The sequence below is a fragment of the Phyllobates terribilis genome, unplaced genomic scaffold (assembly GCF_046119375.1).
Source record: "Phyllobates terribilis strain yellow unplaced genomic scaffold, ASM4611937v1 Scaffold_40__1_contigs__length_11209783, whole genome shotgun sequence".
Classification (NCBI taxonomy): domain Eukaryota; kingdom Metazoa; phylum Chordata; class Amphibia; order Anura; family Dendrobatidae; genus Phyllobates; species Phyllobates terribilis.
Window position 1 is genome coordinate 5449380 of NW_027362800.1, and position 17370 is coordinate 5466749.

A 17370-nucleotide genomic window follows, 5' to 3' on the forward strand; every position below is an offset into this window, starting at 1 on the left:
CCCTCAACCCCCGGCTGTTCCCACCCGCCTCAACACCGTTGGAAGGGAGGAGAACCAATTAAGGCGGGGGGGGGGGTGGAACGAGCAGCTGTCTACCCTTAGCAGGAGGGTTGCTGATTAATTACCTCTCCTGCTGCTGCTGCTGCTGGCTGTCCAGCAGCAGACTGAAGGTGGCTGCTGCTGTGCGCAGGTATATAAAGGCTCAGAGCCTATTATGACACGCGCAGCCAGCGTTCCATTGCCACATTCCGTCTACTGCAGGCGGGATACCTGGATGGCTGAATGTCACTGAGAAGCTCACAGAGACCGCCATAAGCAACAGTTTAAAATAATGCCACAGACTAATCAACCAAACTTTTTGGGTTGGTTTCTCTTTTATAGTCTGCAGGCATTAAATGAAAGAAGTCAGTGTTCCAGCAGAGGGAGACAACGTTTCAGAAAAGGCATTGTAGCAAACCAAAAAAGAAATTTTAAGCGCAGCAGAGTAACCAGCTCACATACCTGTTAGCTCAGGTGAGTTTAAAAGGCTGCTGTTGATAACAAGGGCATTTGCTAAATAGATGGTGTGTGTGCAACAATATACTGAAAGGTCAATTATATTGTGCAGCTTATCTCACCACCTGTAGTTATTTAGGTGAAAGCTCCAAAATGCTTGCCTAATATGTCTGTTTATCCAAAAGGAAGTATAGAGGGAGAGCTAGATAGATAGCATTGCATTACAATACATTACATGGCAATGCAATGCACAGTTGCTGAAGTTGAACCAAAATGAGCTTGTCATCTGGCTTCTGCAACTTTTAACATGAAAAATCCAATGAGGAGAAGATAAGCAAAGCCAAAGAGTCCATCCCAAAATCCGACAAACAAGCAAAATGAACAAAAAGCATTGAATTCAATTCTTTCTGATTTTAGAAACTGCATTAAAGAAGGGGTGCACCGGTCCTGGAGATACTGCAATACCAGGTCAATGCGTGGAGTGGAAAGAGCAAGCTCTTTTTCCATCTCCCTGTTCTAAAAATCCATTTAATATATGGTCCCCAGATAGGGGACGTATCAGATATTAAACTGATAAGAACAGATACTACACTTGATCTTAGCCAAAAGGCCGAGAAGCGATAACCAGAATTGGTTTCCGACTACGGTGCCACCCAAGGATTCTGAAAAGTCCATTTGTGGAGATGGCCACCTGGACTCCCGTTAAGAAGACATGCTGTCAACCTCTAGATCCCTCACATGCCTGCACTTTTCGGCTTGCTGCTGCTGCAATCCACGCGTTTTAGATCTGCATAACTCCACCTCTTTTAGCACAGTACCCTCAACCCCCGGCTGTTCCCACCCGCCTCAACACCGTTGGAAGGGAGGAGAACCAATTAAGGCGGGGGGGGGGTGGAACGAGCAGCTGTCTACCCTTCGCAGGAGGGTTGCTGATTAATTACCTCTCCTGCTGCTGCTGCTGCTGGCTGTCCAGCAGCAGACTGAAGGTGGCTGCTGCTGTGCGCAGGTATATAAAGGCTCAGAGCCTATTATGACACGCGCAGCCAGCGTTCCATTGCCACATTCCGTCTACTGCAGGCGGGATACCTGGATGGCTGAATGTCACTGAGAAGCTCACAGAGACCGCCATAAGCAACAGTTTAAAAGAATGCCACAGACTAATCAACCAAACTTTTTGGGTTGGTTTCTCTTTTATAGTCTGCAGGCATTAAATGAAAGAAGTCAGTGTTCCAGCAGAGGGAGACAACGTTTCAGAAAAGGCATTGTAGCAAACCAAAAAAGAAATTTTAAGCGCAGCAGAGTAACCAGCTCACATACCTGTTAGCTCAGGTGAGTTTAAAAGGCTGCTGTTGATAACAAGGGCATTTGCTAAATAGATGGTGTGTGTGCAACAATATACTGAAAGGTCAATTATATTGTGCAGCTTATCTCACCACCTGTAGTTATTTAGGTGAAAGCTCCAAAATGCTTGCCTAATATGTCTGTTTATCCAAAAGGAAGTATAGAGGGAGAGCTAGATAGATAGCATTGCATTACATTACATTACATGGCAATGCAATGCACAGTTGCTGAAGTTGAACCAAAATGAGCTTGTCATCTGGCTTCTGCAACTTTTAACATGAAAAATCCAATGAGGAGAAGAAAAGCAAAGCCAAAGAGTCCATCCCAAAATCCGACAAACAAGCAAAATGAACAAAAAGCATTGAATTCAATTCTTTCTGATTTTAGAAACTGCATTAAAGAAGGGGTGCACCGGTCCTGGAGATACTGCAATACCAGGTCAATGCGTGGAGTGGACAGAGCAAGCTCTTTTTCCATCTCCCTGTTCTAAAAATCCATTTAATATATGGTCCCCAGATAGGGGACGTATCAGATATTAAACTGATAAGAACAGATACTACACTTGATCTTAGCCAAAAGGCCGAGAAGCGACAACCAGAATTGGTTTCCGACTACGGTGCCACCCAAGGATTCTGAAAAGTCCATTTGTGGAGATGGCCACCTGGACTCCCGTTAAGAAGACATGCTGTCAACCTCTAGATCCCTCACATGCCTGCACTTTTCGGCTTGCTGCTGCTGCAATCCACGCGTTTTAGATCTGCATAACTCCACCTCTTTTAGCACAGTACCCTCAACCCCCGGCTGTTCCCACCCGCCTCAACACCGTTGGAAGGGAGGAGAACCAATTAAGGCGGGGGGGGGGTGGAACGAGCAGCTGTCTACCCTTAGCAGGAGGGTTGCTGATTAATTACCTCTCCTGCTGCTGCTGCTGCTGGCTGTCCAGCAGCAGACTGAAGGTGGCTGCTGCTGTGCGCAGGTATATAAAGGCTCAGAGCCTATTATGACACGCGCAGCCAGCATTCCATTGCCACATTCCGTCTACTGCAGGCGGGATACCTGGATGGCTGAATGTCACTGAGAAGCTCACAGAGACCGCCATAAGCAACAGTTTAAAAGAATGCCACAGACTAATCAACCAAACTTTTTGGGTTGGTTTCTCTTTTATAGTCTGCAGGCATTAAATGAAAGAAGTCAGTGTTCCAGCAGAGGGAGACAACGTTTCAGAAAAGGCATTGTAGCAAACCAAAAAAGAAATTTTAAGCGCAGCAGAGTAACCAGCTCACATACCTGTTAGCTCAGGTGAGTTTAAAAGGCTGCTGTTGATAACAAGGGCATTTGCTAAATAGATGGTGTGTGTGCAACAATATACTGAAAGGCCAATTATATTGTGCAGCTTATCTCACCACCTGTAGTTATTTCGGTGAAAGCTCCAAAATGCTTGCCTAATATGTCTGTTTATCCAAAAGGAAGTATAGAGGGAGAGCTAGATAGATAGCATTGCATTACATTACATTACATGGCAATGCAATGCACAGTTGCTGAAGTTGAACCAAAATGAGCTTGTCATCTGGCTTCTGCAACTTTTAACATGAAAAATCCAATGAGGAGAAGAAAAGCAAAGCCAAAGAGTCCATCCCAAAATCCGACAAACAAGCAAAATGAACAAAAAGCATTGAATTCAATTCTTTCTGATTTTAGAAACTGCATTAAAGAAGGGGTGCACCGGTCCTGGAGATACTGCAATACCAGGTCAATGCGTGGAGTGGACAGAGCAAGCTCTTTTTCCATCTCCCTGTTCTAAAAATCCATTTAATATATGGTCCCCAGATAGGGGACGTATCAGATATTAAACTGATAAGAACAGATACTACACTTGATCTTAGCCAAAAGGCCGAGAAGCGATAACCAGAATTGGTTTCCAACTACGGTGCCACCCAAGGATTCTGAAAAGTCCATTTGTGGAGATGGCCACCTGGACTCCCGTTAAGAAGACATGCTGTCAACCTCTAGATCCCTCACATGCCTGCACTTTTCGGCTTGCTGCTGCTGCAATCCACGCGTTTTAGATCTGCATAACTCCACCTCTTTTAGCACAGTACCCTCAACCCCCGGCTGTTCCCACCCGCCTCAACACCGTTGGAAGGGAGGAGAACCAATTAAGGCGGGGGGGGGGGTGGAACGAGCAGCTGTCTACCCTTAGCAGGAGGGTTGCTGATTAATTACCTCTCCTGCTGCTGCTGCTGCTGGCTGTCCAGCAGCAGACTGAAGGTGGCTGCTGCTGTGCGCAGGTATATAAAGGCTCAGAGCCTATTATGACACGCGCAGCCAGCGTTCCATTGCCACATTCCGTCTACTGCAGGCGGGATACCTGGATGGCTGAATGTCACTGAGAAGCTCACAGAGACCGCCATAAGCAACAGTTTAAAAGAATGCCACAGACTAATCAACCAAACTTTTTGGGTTGGTTTCTCTTTTATAGTCTGCAGGCATTAAATGAAAGAAGTCAGTGTTCCAGCAGAGGGAGACAACGTTTCAGAAAAGGCATTGTAGCAAACCAAAAAAGAAATTTTAAGCGCAGCAGAGTAACCAGCTCACATACCTGTTAGCTCAGGTGAGTTTAAAAGGCTGCTGTTGATAACAAGGGCATTTGCTAAATAGATGGTGTGTGTGCAACAATATACTGAAAGGTCAATTATATTGTGCAGCTTATCTCACCACCTGTAGTTATTTAGGTGAAAGCTCCAAAATGCTTGCCTAATATGTCTGTTTATCCAAAAGGAAGTATAGAGGGAGAGCTAGATAGATAGCATTGCATTACATTACATTACATGGCAATGCAATGCACAGTTGCTGAAGTTGAACCAAAATGAGCTTGTCATCTGGCTTCTGCAACTTTTAACATGAAAAATCCAATGAGGAGAAGAAAAGCAAAGCCAAAGAGTCCATCCCAAAATCCGACAAACAAGCAAAATGAACAAAAAGCATTGAATTCAATTCTTTCTGATTTTAGAAACTGCATTAAAGAAGGGGTGCACCGGTCCTGGAGATACTGCAATACCAGGTCAATGCGTGGAGTGGACAGAGCAAGCTCTTTTTCCATCTCCCTGTTCTAAAAATCCATTTAATATATGGTCCCCAGATAGGGGACGTATCAGATATTAAACTGATAAGAACAGATACTACACTTGATCTTAGCCAAAAGGCCGAGAAGCGATAACCAGAATTGGTTTCCGACTACGGTGCCACCCAAGGATTCTGAAAAGTCCATTTGTGGAGATGGCCACCTGGACTCCCGTTAAGAAGACATGCTGTCAACCTCTAGATCCCTCACATGCCTGCACTTTTCGGCTTGCTGCTGCTGCAATCCACGCGTTTTAGATCTGCATAACTCCACCTCTTTTAGCACAGTACCCTCAACCCCCGGCTGTTCCCACCCGCCTCAACACCGTTGGAAGGGAGAAGAACCAATTAAGGCGGGGGGGGGGGGGGGGGGGGTGGAACGAGCAGCTGTCTACCCTTAGCAGGAGGGTTGCTGATTAATTACCTCTCCTGCTGCTGCTGCTGCTGGCTGTCCAGCAGCAGACTGAAGGTGGCTGCTGCTGTGCGCAGGTATATAAAGGCTCAGAGCCTATTATGACACGCGCAGCCAGCGTTCCATTGCCACATTCCGTCTACTGCAGGCGGGATACCTGGATGGCTGAATGTCACTGAGAAGCTCACAGAGACCGCCATAAGCAACAGTTTAAAAGAATGCCACAGACTAATCAACCAAACTTTTTGGGTTGGTTTCTCTTTTATAGTCTGCAGGCATTAAATGAATGAAGTCAGTGTTCCAGCAGAGGGAGACAACGTTTCAGAAAAGGCATTGTAGCAAACCAAAAAAGAAATTTTAAGCGCAGCAGAGTAACCAGCTCACATACCTGTTAGCTCAGGTGAGTTTAAAAGGCTGCTGTTGATAACAAGGGCATTTGCTAAATAGATGGTGTGTGTGCAACAATATACTGAAAGGTCAATTATATTGTGCAGCTTATCTCACCACCTGTAGTTATTTAGGTGAAAGCTCCAAAATGCTTGCCTAATATGTCTGTTTATCCAAAAGGAAGTATAGAGGGAGAGCTAGATAGATAGCATTGCATTACATTACATTACATGGCAATGCAATGCACAGTTGCTGAAGTTGAACCAAAATGAGCTTGTCATCTGGCTTCTGCAACTTTTAACATGAAAAATCCAATGAGGAGAAGAAAAGCAAAGCCAAAGAGTCCATCCCAAAATCCGACAAACAAGCAAAATGAACAAAAAGCATTGAATTCAATTCTTTCTGATTTTAGAAACTGCATTAAAGAAGGGGTGCACCGGTCCTGGAGATACTGCAATACCAGGTCAATGCGTGGAGTGGACAGAGCAAGCTCTTTTTCCATCTCCCTGTTCTAAAAATCCATTTTATATATGGTCCCCAGATAGGGGACGTATCAGATATTAAACTGATAAGAACAGATACTACACTTGATCTTAGCCAAAAGGCAGAGAAGCGATAACCAGAATTGGTTTCCGACTACGGTGCCACCCAAGGATTCTGAAAAGTCCATTTGTGGAGATGGCCACCTGGACTCCCGTTAAGAAGACATGCTGTCAACCTCTAGATCCCTCACATGCCTGCACTTTTCGGCTTGCTGCTGCTGCAATCCACGCGTTTTAGATCTGCATAACTCCACCTCTTTTAGCACAGTACCCTCAACCCCCGGCTGTTCCCACCCGCCTCAACACCGTTGGAAGGGAGGAGAACCAATTAAGGCGGGGGGGGGGGTGGAACGAGCAGCTGTCTACCCTTAGCAGGAGGGTTGCTGATTAATTACCTCTCCTGCTGCTGCTGCTGCTGGCTGTCCAGCAGCAGACTGAAGGTGGCTGCTGCTGTGCGCAGGTATATAAAGGCTCAGAGCCTATTATGACACGCGCAGCCAGCGTTCCATTGCCACATTCCGTCTACTGCAGGCGGGATACCTGGATGGCTGAATGTCACTGAGAAGCTCACAGAGACCGCCATAAGCAACAGTTTAAAAGAATGCCACAGACTAATCAACCAAACTTTTTGGGTTGGTTTCTCTTTTATAGTCTGCAGGCATTAAATGAAAGAAGTCAGTGTTCCAGCAGAGGGAGACAACATTTCAGAAAAGGCATTGTAGCAAACCAAAAAAGAAATTTTAAGCGCAGCAGAGTAACCAGCTCACATACCTGTTAGCTCAGGTGAGTTTAAAAGGCTGCTGTTGATAACAAGGGCATTTGCTAAATAGATGGTGTGTGTGCAACAATATACTGAAAGGTCAATTATATTGTGCAGCTTATCTCACCACCTGTAGTTATTTAGGTGAAAGCTCCAAAATGCTTGCCTAATATGTCTGTTTATCCAAAAGGAAGTATAGAGGGAGAGCTAGATAGATAGCATTGCATTACATTACATTACATGGCAATGCAATGCACAGTTGCTGAAGTTGAACCAAAATGAGCTTGTCATCTGGCTTCTGCAACTTTTAACATGAAAAATCCAATGAGGAGAAGAAAAGCAAAGCCAAAGAGTCCATCCCAAAATCCGACAAACAAGCAAAATGAACAAAAAGCATTGAATTCAATTCTTTCTGATTTTAGAAACTGCATTAAAGAAGGGGTGCACCGATCCTGGAGATACTGCAATACCAGGTCAATGCGTGGAGTGGACAGAGCAAGCTCTTTTTCCATCTCCCTGTTCTAAAAATCCATTTAATATATGGTCCCCAGATAGGGGACGTATCAGATATTAAACTGATAAGAACAGATACTACACTTGATCTTAGCCAAAAGGCCGAGAAGCGATAACCAGAATTGGTTTCCGACTACGGTGCCACCCAAGGATTCTGAAAAGTCCATTTGTGGAGATGGCCACCTGGACTCCCGTTAAGAAGACATGCTGTCAACCTCTAGATCCCTCACATGCCTGCACTTTTCGGCTTGCTGCTGCTGCAATCCACGCGTTTTAGATCTGCATAACTCCACCTCTTTTAGCACAGTACCCTCAACCCCCGGCTGTTCCCACCCGCCTCAACACCGTTGGAAGGGAGGAGAACCAATTAAGGCGGGGGGGGGGGGTGGAACGAGCAGCTGTCTACCCTTAGCAGGAGGGTTGCTGATTAATTACCTCTCCTGCTGCTGCTGCTGCTGGCTGTCCAGCAGCAGACTGAAGGTGGCTGCTGCTGTGCGCAGGTATATAAAGGCTCAGAGCCTATTATGACACGCGCAGCCAGCGTTCCATTGCCACATTCCGTCTACTGCAGGCGAGATACCTGGATGGCTGAATGTCACTGAGAAGCTCACAGAGCCCGCCATAAGCAACAGTTTAAAAGAATGCCACAGACTAATCAACCAAACTTTTTGGGTTGGTTTCTCTTTTATAGTCTGCAGGCATTAAATGAAAGAAGTCAGTGTTCCAGCAGAGGGAGACAACGTTTCAGAAAAGGCATTGTAGCAAACCAAAAAAGAAATTTTAAGCGCAGCAGAGTAACCAGCTCACATACCTGTTAGCTCAGGTGAGTTTAAAAGGCTGCTGTTGATAACAAGGGCATTTGCTAAATAGATGGTGTGTGTGCAACAATATACTGAAAGGTCAATTATATTGTGCAGCTTATCTCACCACCTGTAGTTATTTAGGTGAAAGCTCCAAAATGCTTGCCTAATATGTCTGTTTATCCAAAAGGAAGTATAGAGGGAGAGCTAGATAGATAGCATTGCATTACATTACATTACATGGCAATGCAATGCACAGTTGCTGAATTTGAACCAAAATGAGCTTGTCATCTGGCTTCTGCAACTTTTAACATGAAAAATCCAATGAGGAGAAGAAAAGCAAAGCCAAAGAGTCCATCCCAAAATCCGACAAACAAGCAAAATGAACAAAAAGCATTGAATTCAATTCTTTCTGATTTTAGAAACTGCATTAAAGAAGGGGTGCACCGGTCCTGGAGATACTGCAATACCAGGTCAATGCGTGGAGTGGACAGAGCAAGCTCTTTTTCCATCTCCCTGTTCTAAAAATCCATTTAATATATGGTCCCCAGATAGGGGACGTATCAGATATTAAACTGATAAGAACAGATACTACACTTGATCTTAGCCAAAAGGCCGAGAAGCGATAACCAGAATTGGTTTCCGACTACGGTGCCACCCAAGGATTCTGAAAAGTCCATTTGTGGAGATGGCCACCTGGACTCCCGTTAGGAAGACATGCTGTCAACCTCTAGATCCCTCACATGCCTGCACTTTTCGGCTTGCTGCTGCTGCAATCCACGCGTTTTAGATCTGCATAACTCCACCTCTTTTAGCACAGTACCCTCAACCCCCGGCTGTTCCCACCCGCCTCAACACCGTTGGAAGGGAGGAGAACCAATTAAGGCGGGGGGGGGGTGGAACGAGCAGCTGTCTACCCTTAGCAGGAGGGTTGCTGATTAATTACCTCTCCTGCTGCTGCTGCTGCTGGCTGTCCAGCAGCAGACTGAAGGTGGCTGCTGCTGTGCGCAGGTATATAAAGGCTCAGAGCCTATTATGACACGCGCAGCCAGCGTTCCATTGCCACATTCCGTCTACTGCAGGCGGGATACCTGGATGGCTGAATGTCACTGAGAAGCTCACAGAGACCGCCATAAGCAACAGTTTAAAAGAATGCCACAGACTAATCAACCAAACTTTTTGGGTTGGTTTCTCTTTTATAGTCTGCAGGCATTAAATGAAAGAAGTCAGTGTTCCAGCAGAGGGAGACAACGTTTCAGAAAAGGCATTGTAGCAAACCAAAAAAGAAATTTTAAGCTCAGCAGAGTAACCAGCTCACATACCTGTTAGCTCAGGTGAGTTTAAAAGGCTGCTGTTGATAACAAGGGCATTTGCTAAATAGATGGTGTGTGTGCAACAATATACTGAAAGGTCAATTATATTGTGCAGCTTATCTCACCACCTGTAGTTATTTAGGTGAAAGCTCCAAAATGCTTGCCTAATATGTCTGTTTATCCAAAAGGAAGTATAGAGGGAGAGCTAGATAGATAGCATTGCATTACATTACATTACATGGCAATGCAATGCACAGTTGCTGAAGTTGAACCAAAATGAGCTTGTCATCTGGCTTCTGCAACTTTTAACATGAAAAATCCAATGAGGAGAAGAAAAGCAAAGCCAAAGAGTCCATCCCAAAATCCGACAAACAAGCAAAATGAACAAAAAGCATTGAATTCAATTCTTTCTGATTTTAGAAACTGCATTAAAGAAGGGGTGCACCGGTCCTGGAGATACTGCAATACCAGGTCAATGCGTGGAGTGGACAGAGCAAGCTCTTTTTCCATCTCCCTGTTCTAAAAATCCATTTAATATATGGTCCCCAGATAGGGGACGTATCAGATATTAAACTGATAAGAACAGATACTACACTTGATCTTAGCCAAAAGGCCGAGAAGCGATAACCAGAATTGGTTTCCGACTACGGTGCCACCCAAGGATTCTGAAAAGTCCATTTGTGGAGATGGCCACCTGGACTCCCGTTAAGAAGACATGCTGTCAACCTCTAGATCCCTCACATGCCTGCACTTTTCGGCTTGCTGCTGCTGCAATCCACGCGTTTTAGATCTGCATAACTCCACCTCTTTTAGCACAGTACCTTCAACCCCCGGCTGTTCCCACCCGCCTCAACACCGTTGGAAGGGAGGAGAACCAATTAAGGCGGGGGGGGGGGGTGGAACGAGCAGCTGTCTACCCTTAGCAGGAGGGTTGCTGATTAATTACCTCTCCTGCTGCTGCTGCTGCTGGCTGTCCAGCAGCAGACTGAAGGTGGCTGCTGCTGTGCGCAGGTATATAAAGGCTCAGAGCCTATTATGACACGCGCAGCCAGCGTTCCATTGCCACATTCCGTCTACTGCAGGCGGGATACCTGGATGGCTGAATGTCACTGAGAAGCTCACAGAGACCGCCATAAGCAACAGTTTAAAAGAATGCCACAGACTAATCAACCAAACTTTTTGGGTTGGTTTCTCTTTTATAGTCTGCAGGCATTAAATGAAAGAAGTCAGTGTTGCAGCAGAGGGAGACAACGTTTCAGAAAAGGCATTGTAGCAAACCAAAAAAGAAATTTTAAGCGCAGTAGAGTAACCAGCTCACATACCTGTTAGCTCAGGTGAGTTTAAAAGGCTGCTGTTGATAACAAGGGCATTTGCTAAATAGATGGTGTGTGTGCAACAATATACTGAAAGGTCAATTATATTGTGCAGCTTATCTCACCACCTGTAGTTATTTAGGTGAAAGCTCCAAAATGCTTGCCTAATATGTCTGTTTATCCAAAAGGAAGTATAGAGGGAGAGCTAGATAGATAGCATTGCATTACATTACATTACATGGCAATGCAATGCACAGTTGCTGAAGTTGAACCAAAATGAGCTTGTCATCTGGCTTCTGCAACTTTTAACATGAAAAATCCAATGAGGAGAAGAAAAGCAAAGCCAAAGAGTCCATCCCAAAATCCGACAAACAAGCAAAATGAACAAAAAGCATTGAATTCAATTCTTTCTGATTTTAGAAACTGCATTAAAGAAGGGGTGCACCGGTCCTGGAGATACTGCAATACCAGGTCAATGCGTGGAGTGGACAGAGCAAGCTCTTTTTCCATCTCCCTGTTCTAAAAATCCATTTAATATATGGTCCCCAGATAGGGGACGTATCAGATATTAAACTGATAAGAACAGATACTACACTTGATCTTAGCCAAAAGGCCGAGAAGCGATAACCAGAATTGGTTTCCGACTACGGTGCCACCCAAGGATTCTGAAAAGTCCATTTGTGGAGATGGCCACCTGGACTCCCGTTAAGAAGACATGCTGTCAACCTCTAGATCCCTCACATGCCTGCACTTTTCGGCTTGCTGCTGCTGCAATCCACGCGTTTTAGATCTGCATAACTCCACCTCTTTTAGCACAGTACCCTCAACCCCCGGCTGTTCCCACCCGCCTCAACACCGTTGGAAGGGAGAAGAACCAATTAAGGCGGGGGGGGGGGGTGGAACGAGCAGCTGTCTACCCTTAGCAGGAGGGTTGCTGATTAATTACCTCTCCTGCTGCTGCTGCTGCTGGCTGTCCAGCAGCAGACTGAAGGTGGCTGCTGCTGTGCGCAGGTATATAAAGGCTCAGAGCCTATTATGACACGCGCAGCCAGCGTTCCATTGCCACATTCCGTCTACTGCAGGCGGGATACCTGGATGGCTGAATGTCACTGAGAAGCTCACAGAGACCGCCATAAGCAACAGTTTAAAAGAATGCCACAGACTAATCAACCAAACTTTTTGGGTTGGTTTCTATTTTATAGTCTGCAGGCATTAAATGAATGAAGTCAGTGTTCCAGCAGAGGGAGACAACGTTTCAGAAAAGGCATTGTAGCAAACCAAAAAAGAAATTTTAAGCGCAGCAGAGTAACCAGCTCACATACCTGTTAGCTCAGGTGAGTTTAAAAGGCTGCTGTTGATAACAAGGGCATTTGCTAAATAGATGGTGTGTGTGCAACAATATACTGAAAGGTCAATTATATTGTGCAGCTTATCTCACCACCTGTAGTTATTTAGGTGAAAGCTCCAAAATGCTTGCCTAATATGTCTGTTTATCCAAAAGGAAGTATAGAGGGAGAGCTAGATAGATAGCATTGCATTACATTACATTACATGGCAATGCAATGCACAGTTGCTGAAGTTGAACCAAAATGAGCTTGTCATCTGGCTTCTGCAACTTTTAACATGAAAAATCCAATGAGGAGAAGAAAAGCAAAGCCAAAGAGTCCATCCCAAAATCCGACAAACAAGCAAAATGAACAAAAAGCATTGAATTCAATTCTTTCTGATTTTAGAAACTGCATTAAAGAAGGGGTGCACCGATCCTGGAGATACTGCAATACCAGGTCAATGCGTGGAGTGGACAGAGCAAGCTCTTTTTCCATCTCCCTGTTCTAAAAATCCATTTAATATATGGTCCCCAGATAGGGGACGTATCAGATATTAAACTGATAAGAACAGATACTACACTTGATCTTAGCCAAAAGGCCGAGAAGCGATAACCAGAATTGGTTTCCGACTACGGTGCCACCCAAGGATTCTGAAAAGTCCATTTGTGGAGATGGCCACCTGGACTCCCGTTAAGAAGACATGCTGTCAACCTCTAGATCCCTCACATGCCTGCACTTTTCGGCTTGCTGCTGCTGCAATCCACGCGTTTTAGATCTGCATAACTCCACCTCTTTTAGCACAGTACCCTCAACCCCCGGCTGTTCCCACCCGCCTCAACACCGTTGGAAGGGAGGAGAACCAATTAAGGCGGGGGGGGGGGTGGAACGAGCAGCTGTCTACCCTTAGCAGGAGGGTTGCTGATTAATTACCTCTCCTGCTGCTGCTGCTGCTGGCTGTCCAGCAGCAGACTGAAGGTGGCTGCTGCTGTGCGCAGGTATATAAAGGCTCAGAGCCTATTATGACACGCGCAGCCAGCGTTCCATTGCCACATTCCGTCTACTGCAGGCGGGATACCTGGATGGCTGAATGTCACTGAGAAGCTCACAGAGACCGCCATAAGCAACAGTTTAAAAGAATGCCACAGACTAATCAACCAAACTTTTTGGGTTGGTTTCTCTTTTATAGTCTGCAGGCATTAAATGAAAGAAGTCAGTGTTCCAGCAGAGGGAGACAACGTTTCAGAAAAGGCATTGTAGCAAACCAAAAAAGAAATTTTAAGCGCAGCAGAGTAACCAGCTCACATACCTGTTAGCTCAGGTGAGTTTAAAAGGCTGCTGTTGATAACAAGGGCATTTGCTAAATAGATGGTGTGTGTGCAACAATATACTGAAAGGTCAATTATATTGTGCAGCTTATCTCACCACCTGTAGTTATTTAGGTGAAAGCTCCAAAATGCTTGCCTAATATGTCTGTTTATCCAAAAGGAAGTATAGAGGGAGAGCTAGATAGATAGCATTGCATTACATTACATTACATGGCAATGCAATGCACAGTTGCTGAAGTTGAACCAAAATGAGCTTGTCATCTGGCTTCTGCAACTTTTAACATGAAAAATCCAATGAGGAGAAGAAAAGCAAAGCCAAAGAGTCCATCCCAAAATCCGACAAACAAGCAAAATGAACAAAAAGCATTGAATTCAATTCTTTCTGATTTTAGAAACTGCATTAAAGAAGGGGTGCACCGGTCCTGGAGATACTGCAATACCAGGTCAATGCGTGGAGTGGACAGAGCAAGCTCTTTTTCCATCTCCCTGTTCTAAAAATCCATTTAATATATGGTCCCCAGATAGGGGACGTATCAGATATTAAACTGATAAGAACAGATACTACACTTGATCTTAGCCAAAAGGCCGAGAAGCGATAACCAGAATTGGTTTCCGACTACGGTGCCACCCAAGGATTCTGAAAAGTCCATTTGTGGAGATGGCCACCTGGACTCCCGTTAAGAAGACATGCTGTCAACCTCTAGATCCCTCACATGCCTGCACTTTTCGGCTTGCTGCTGCTGCAATCCACGCGTTTTAGATCTGCATAACTCCACCTCTTTTAGCACAGTACCCTCAACCCCCGGCTGTTCCCACCCGCCTCAACACCGTTGGAAGGGAGGAGAACCAATTAAGGCGGGGGGGGGGGGGTGGAACGAGCAGCTGTCTACCCTTAGCAGGAGGGTTGCTGATTAATTACCTCTCCTGCTGCTGCTGCTGCTGGCTGTCCAGCAGCAGACTGAAGGTGTCTGCTGCTGTGCGCAGGTATATAAAGGCTCAGAGCCTATTATGACACGCGCAGCCAGCGTTCCATTGCCACATTCCGTCTACTGCAGGCGGGATACCTGGATGGCTGAATGTCACTGAGAAGCTCACAGAGACCGCCATAAGCAACAGTTTAAAAGAATGCCACAGACTAATCAACCAAACTTTTTGGGTTGGTTTCTCTTTTATAGTCTGCAGGCATTAAATGAAAGAAGTCAGTGTTCCAGCAGAGGGAGACAACGTTTCAGAAAAGGCATTGTAGCAAACCAAAAAAGAAATTTTAAGCGCAGCAGAGTAACCAGCTCACATACCTGTTAGCTCAGGTGAGTTTAAAAGGCTGCTGTTGATAACAAGGGCATTTGCTAAATAGATGGTGTGTGTGCAACAATATACTGAAAGGTCAATTATATTGTGCAGCTTATCTCACCACCTGTAGTTATTTAGGTGAAAGCTCCAAAATGCTTGCCTAATATGTCTGTTTATCCAAAAGGAAGTATAGAGGGAGAGCTAGATAGATAGCATTGCATTACATTACATTACATGGCAATGCAATGCACAGTTGCTGAAGTTGAACCAAAATGAGCTTGTCATCTGGCTTCTGCAACTTTTAACATGAAAAATCCAATGAGGAGAAGAAAAGCAAAGCCAAAGAGTCCATCCCAAAATCCGACAAACAAGCAAAATGAACAAAAAGCATTGAATTCAATTCTTTCTGATTTTAGAAACTGCATTAAAGAAGGGGTGCACCGGTCCTGGAGATACTGCAATACCAGGTCAATGCGTGGAGTGGACAGAGCAAGCTCTTTTTCCATCTCCCTGTTCTAAAAATCCATTTAATATATGGTCCCCAGATAGGGGACGTATCAGATATTAAACTGATAAGAACAGATACTACACTTGATCTTAGCCAAAAGGCCGAGAAGCGATAACCAGAATTGGTTTCCGACTACGGTGCCACCCAAGGATTCTGAAAAGTCCATTTGTGGAGATGGCCACCTGGACTCCCGTTAAGAAGACATGCTGTCAACCTCTAGATCCCTCACATGCCTGCACTTTTCGGCTTGCTGCTGCTGCAATCCACGCGTTTTAGATCTGCATAACTCCACCTCTTTTAGCACAGTACCCTCAACCCCCGGCTGTTCCCACCCGCCTCAACACCGTTGGAAGGGAGGAGAACCAATTAAGGCGGGGGGGGGGGTGGAACGAGCAGCTGTCTACCCTTAGCAGGAGGGTTGCTGATTAATTACCTCTCCTGCTGCTGCTGCTGCTGGCTGTCCAGCAGCAGACTGAAGGTGGCTGCTGCTGTGCGCAGGTATATAAAGGCTCAGAGCCTATTATGACACGCGCAGCCAGCGTTCCATTGCCACATTCCGTCTACTGCAGGCGGGATACCTGGATGGCTGAATGTCACTGAGAAGCTCACAGAGACCGCCATAAGCAACAGTTTAAAAGAATGCCACAGACTAATCAACCAAACTTTTTGGGTTGGTTTCTCTTTTATAGTCTGCAGGCATTAAATGAAAGAAGTCAGTGTTCCAGCAGAGGGAGACAACGTTTCAGAAAAGGCATTGTAGCAAACCAAAAAAGAAATTTTAAGCGCAGCAGAGTAACCAGCTCACATACCTGTTAGCTCAGGTGAGTTTAAAAGGCTGCTGTTGATAACAAGGGCATTTGCTAAATAGATGGTGTGTGTGCAACAATATACTGAAAGGTCAATTATATTGTGCAGCTTATCTCACCACCTGTAGTTATTTAGGTGAAAGCTCCAAAATGCTTGCCTAATATGTCTGTTTATCCAAAAGGAAGTATAGAGGGAGAGCTAGATAGATAGCATTGCATTACATTACATTACATGGCAATGCAATGCACAGTTGCTGAAGTTGAACCAAAATGAGCTTGTCATCTGGCTTCTGCAACTTTTAACATGAAAAATCCAATGAGGAGAAGAAAAGCAAAGCCAAAGAGTCCATCCCAAAATCCGACAAACAAGCAAAATGAACAAAAAGCATTGAATTCAATTCTTTCTGATTTTAGAAACTGCATTAAAGAAGGGGTGCACCGGTCCTGGAGATACTGCAATACCAGGTCAATGCGTGGAGTGGACAGAGCAAGCTCTTTTTCCATCTCCCTGTTCTAAAAATCCATTTAATATATGGTCCCCAGATAGGGGACGTATCAGATATTAAACTGATAAGAACAGATACTACACTTGATCTTAGCCAAAAGGCCGAGAAGCGATAACCAGAATTGGTTTCCGACTACGGTGCCACCCAAGGATTCTGAAAAGTCCATTTGTGGAGATGGCCACCTGGACTCCCGTTAAGAAGACATGCTGTGAACCTCTAGATCCCTCACATGCCTGCACTTTTCGGCTTGCTGCTGCTGCAATCCACGCGTTTTAGATCTGCATAACTCCACCTCTTTTAGCACAGTACCCTCAACCCCCGGCTGTTCCCACCCGCCTCAACACCGTTGGAAGGGAGGAGAACCAATTAAGGCGGGGGGGGGGTGGAACGAGCAGCTGTCTACCCTTAGCAGGAGGGTTGCTGATTAATTACCTCTCCTGCTGCTGCTGCTGGCTGTCCAGCAGCAGACTGAAGGTGGCTGCTGCTGTGCGCAGGTATATAAAGGCTCAGAGCCTATTATGACACGCGCAGCCAGCGTTCCATTGCCACATTCCGTCTACTGCAGGCGGGATACCTGGATGGCTGAATGTCACTGAGAAGCTCACAGAGAC

The 17370-nt window shown here is 45.4% G+C and overlaps 13 non-coding genes across 13 annotated transcripts; all 13 read right to left on the reverse strand.

Moving 5' to 3' along the window:
- Positions 1-926: 926 nt before the first annotated feature.
- Positions 927-1117, reverse strand: LOC141184272 (U2 spliceosomal RNA). Its single transcript, XR_012259043.1, has one exon. It is a non-coding gene; the product is annotated as a U2 spliceosomal RNA (small nuclear RNA).
- Positions 1118-2237: 1120 nt separating this feature from the next.
- Positions 2238-2428, reverse strand: LOC141184537 (U2 spliceosomal RNA). Its single transcript, XR_012259283.1, has one exon. It is a non-coding gene; the product is annotated as a U2 spliceosomal RNA (small nuclear RNA).
- Positions 2429-3548: 1120 nt separating this feature from the next.
- On the reverse strand, positions 3549-3739 carry LOC141187966 (U2 spliceosomal RNA). Its single transcript, XR_012262102.1, has one exon. It is a non-coding gene; the product is annotated as a U2 spliceosomal RNA (small nuclear RNA).
- A 1121-nt stretch (positions 3740-4860) lies between these two features.
- LOC141187967 (U2 spliceosomal RNA) lies at positions 4861-5051 on the reverse strand. Its single transcript, XR_012262103.1, has one exon. It is a non-coding gene; the product is annotated as a U2 spliceosomal RNA (small nuclear RNA).
- A 1130-nt stretch (positions 5052-6181) lies between these two features.
- On the reverse strand, positions 6182-6372 carry LOC141184604 (U2 spliceosomal RNA). The gene has a single exon (XR_012259344.1). It is a non-coding gene; the product is annotated as a U2 spliceosomal RNA (small nuclear RNA).
- Positions 6373-7493: 1121 nt separating this feature from the next.
- On the reverse strand, positions 7494-7684 carry LOC141189066 (U2 spliceosomal RNA). The gene has a single exon (XR_012263138.1). It is a non-coding gene; the product is annotated as a U2 spliceosomal RNA (small nuclear RNA).
- A 1122-nt stretch (positions 7685-8806) lies between these two features.
- LOC141187968 (U2 spliceosomal RNA) lies at positions 8807-8997 on the reverse strand. Its single transcript, XR_012262104.1, has one exon. It is a non-coding gene; the product is annotated as a U2 spliceosomal RNA (small nuclear RNA).
- Positions 8998-10117: 1120 nt separating this feature from the next.
- Positions 10118-10308, reverse strand: LOC141187969 (U2 spliceosomal RNA). Its single transcript, XR_012262105.1, has one exon. It is a non-coding gene; the product is annotated as a U2 spliceosomal RNA (small nuclear RNA).
- Positions 10309-11430: 1122 nt separating this feature from the next.
- Positions 11431-11621, reverse strand: LOC141187971 (U2 spliceosomal RNA). Its single transcript, XR_012262106.1, has one exon. It is a non-coding gene; the product is annotated as a U2 spliceosomal RNA (small nuclear RNA).
- Positions 11622-12743: 1122 nt separating this feature from the next.
- LOC141189181 (U2 spliceosomal RNA) lies at positions 12744-12934 on the reverse strand. Its single transcript, XR_012263249.1, has one exon. It is a non-coding gene; the product is annotated as a U2 spliceosomal RNA (small nuclear RNA).
- A 1121-nt stretch (positions 12935-14055) lies between these two features.
- On the reverse strand, positions 14056-14246 carry LOC141187972 (U2 spliceosomal RNA). The gene has a single exon (XR_012262107.1). It is a non-coding gene; the product is annotated as a U2 spliceosomal RNA (small nuclear RNA).
- Positions 14247-15369: 1123 nt separating this feature from the next.
- Positions 15370-15560, reverse strand: LOC141187973 (U2 spliceosomal RNA). Its single transcript, XR_012262108.1, has one exon. It is a non-coding gene; the product is annotated as a U2 spliceosomal RNA (small nuclear RNA).
- A 1121-nt stretch (positions 15561-16681) lies between these two features.
- LOC141187974 (U2 spliceosomal RNA) lies at positions 16682-16872 on the reverse strand. Its single transcript, XR_012262109.1, has one exon. It is a non-coding gene; the product is annotated as a U2 spliceosomal RNA (small nuclear RNA).
- Positions 16873-17370: the final 498 nt, after the last annotated feature.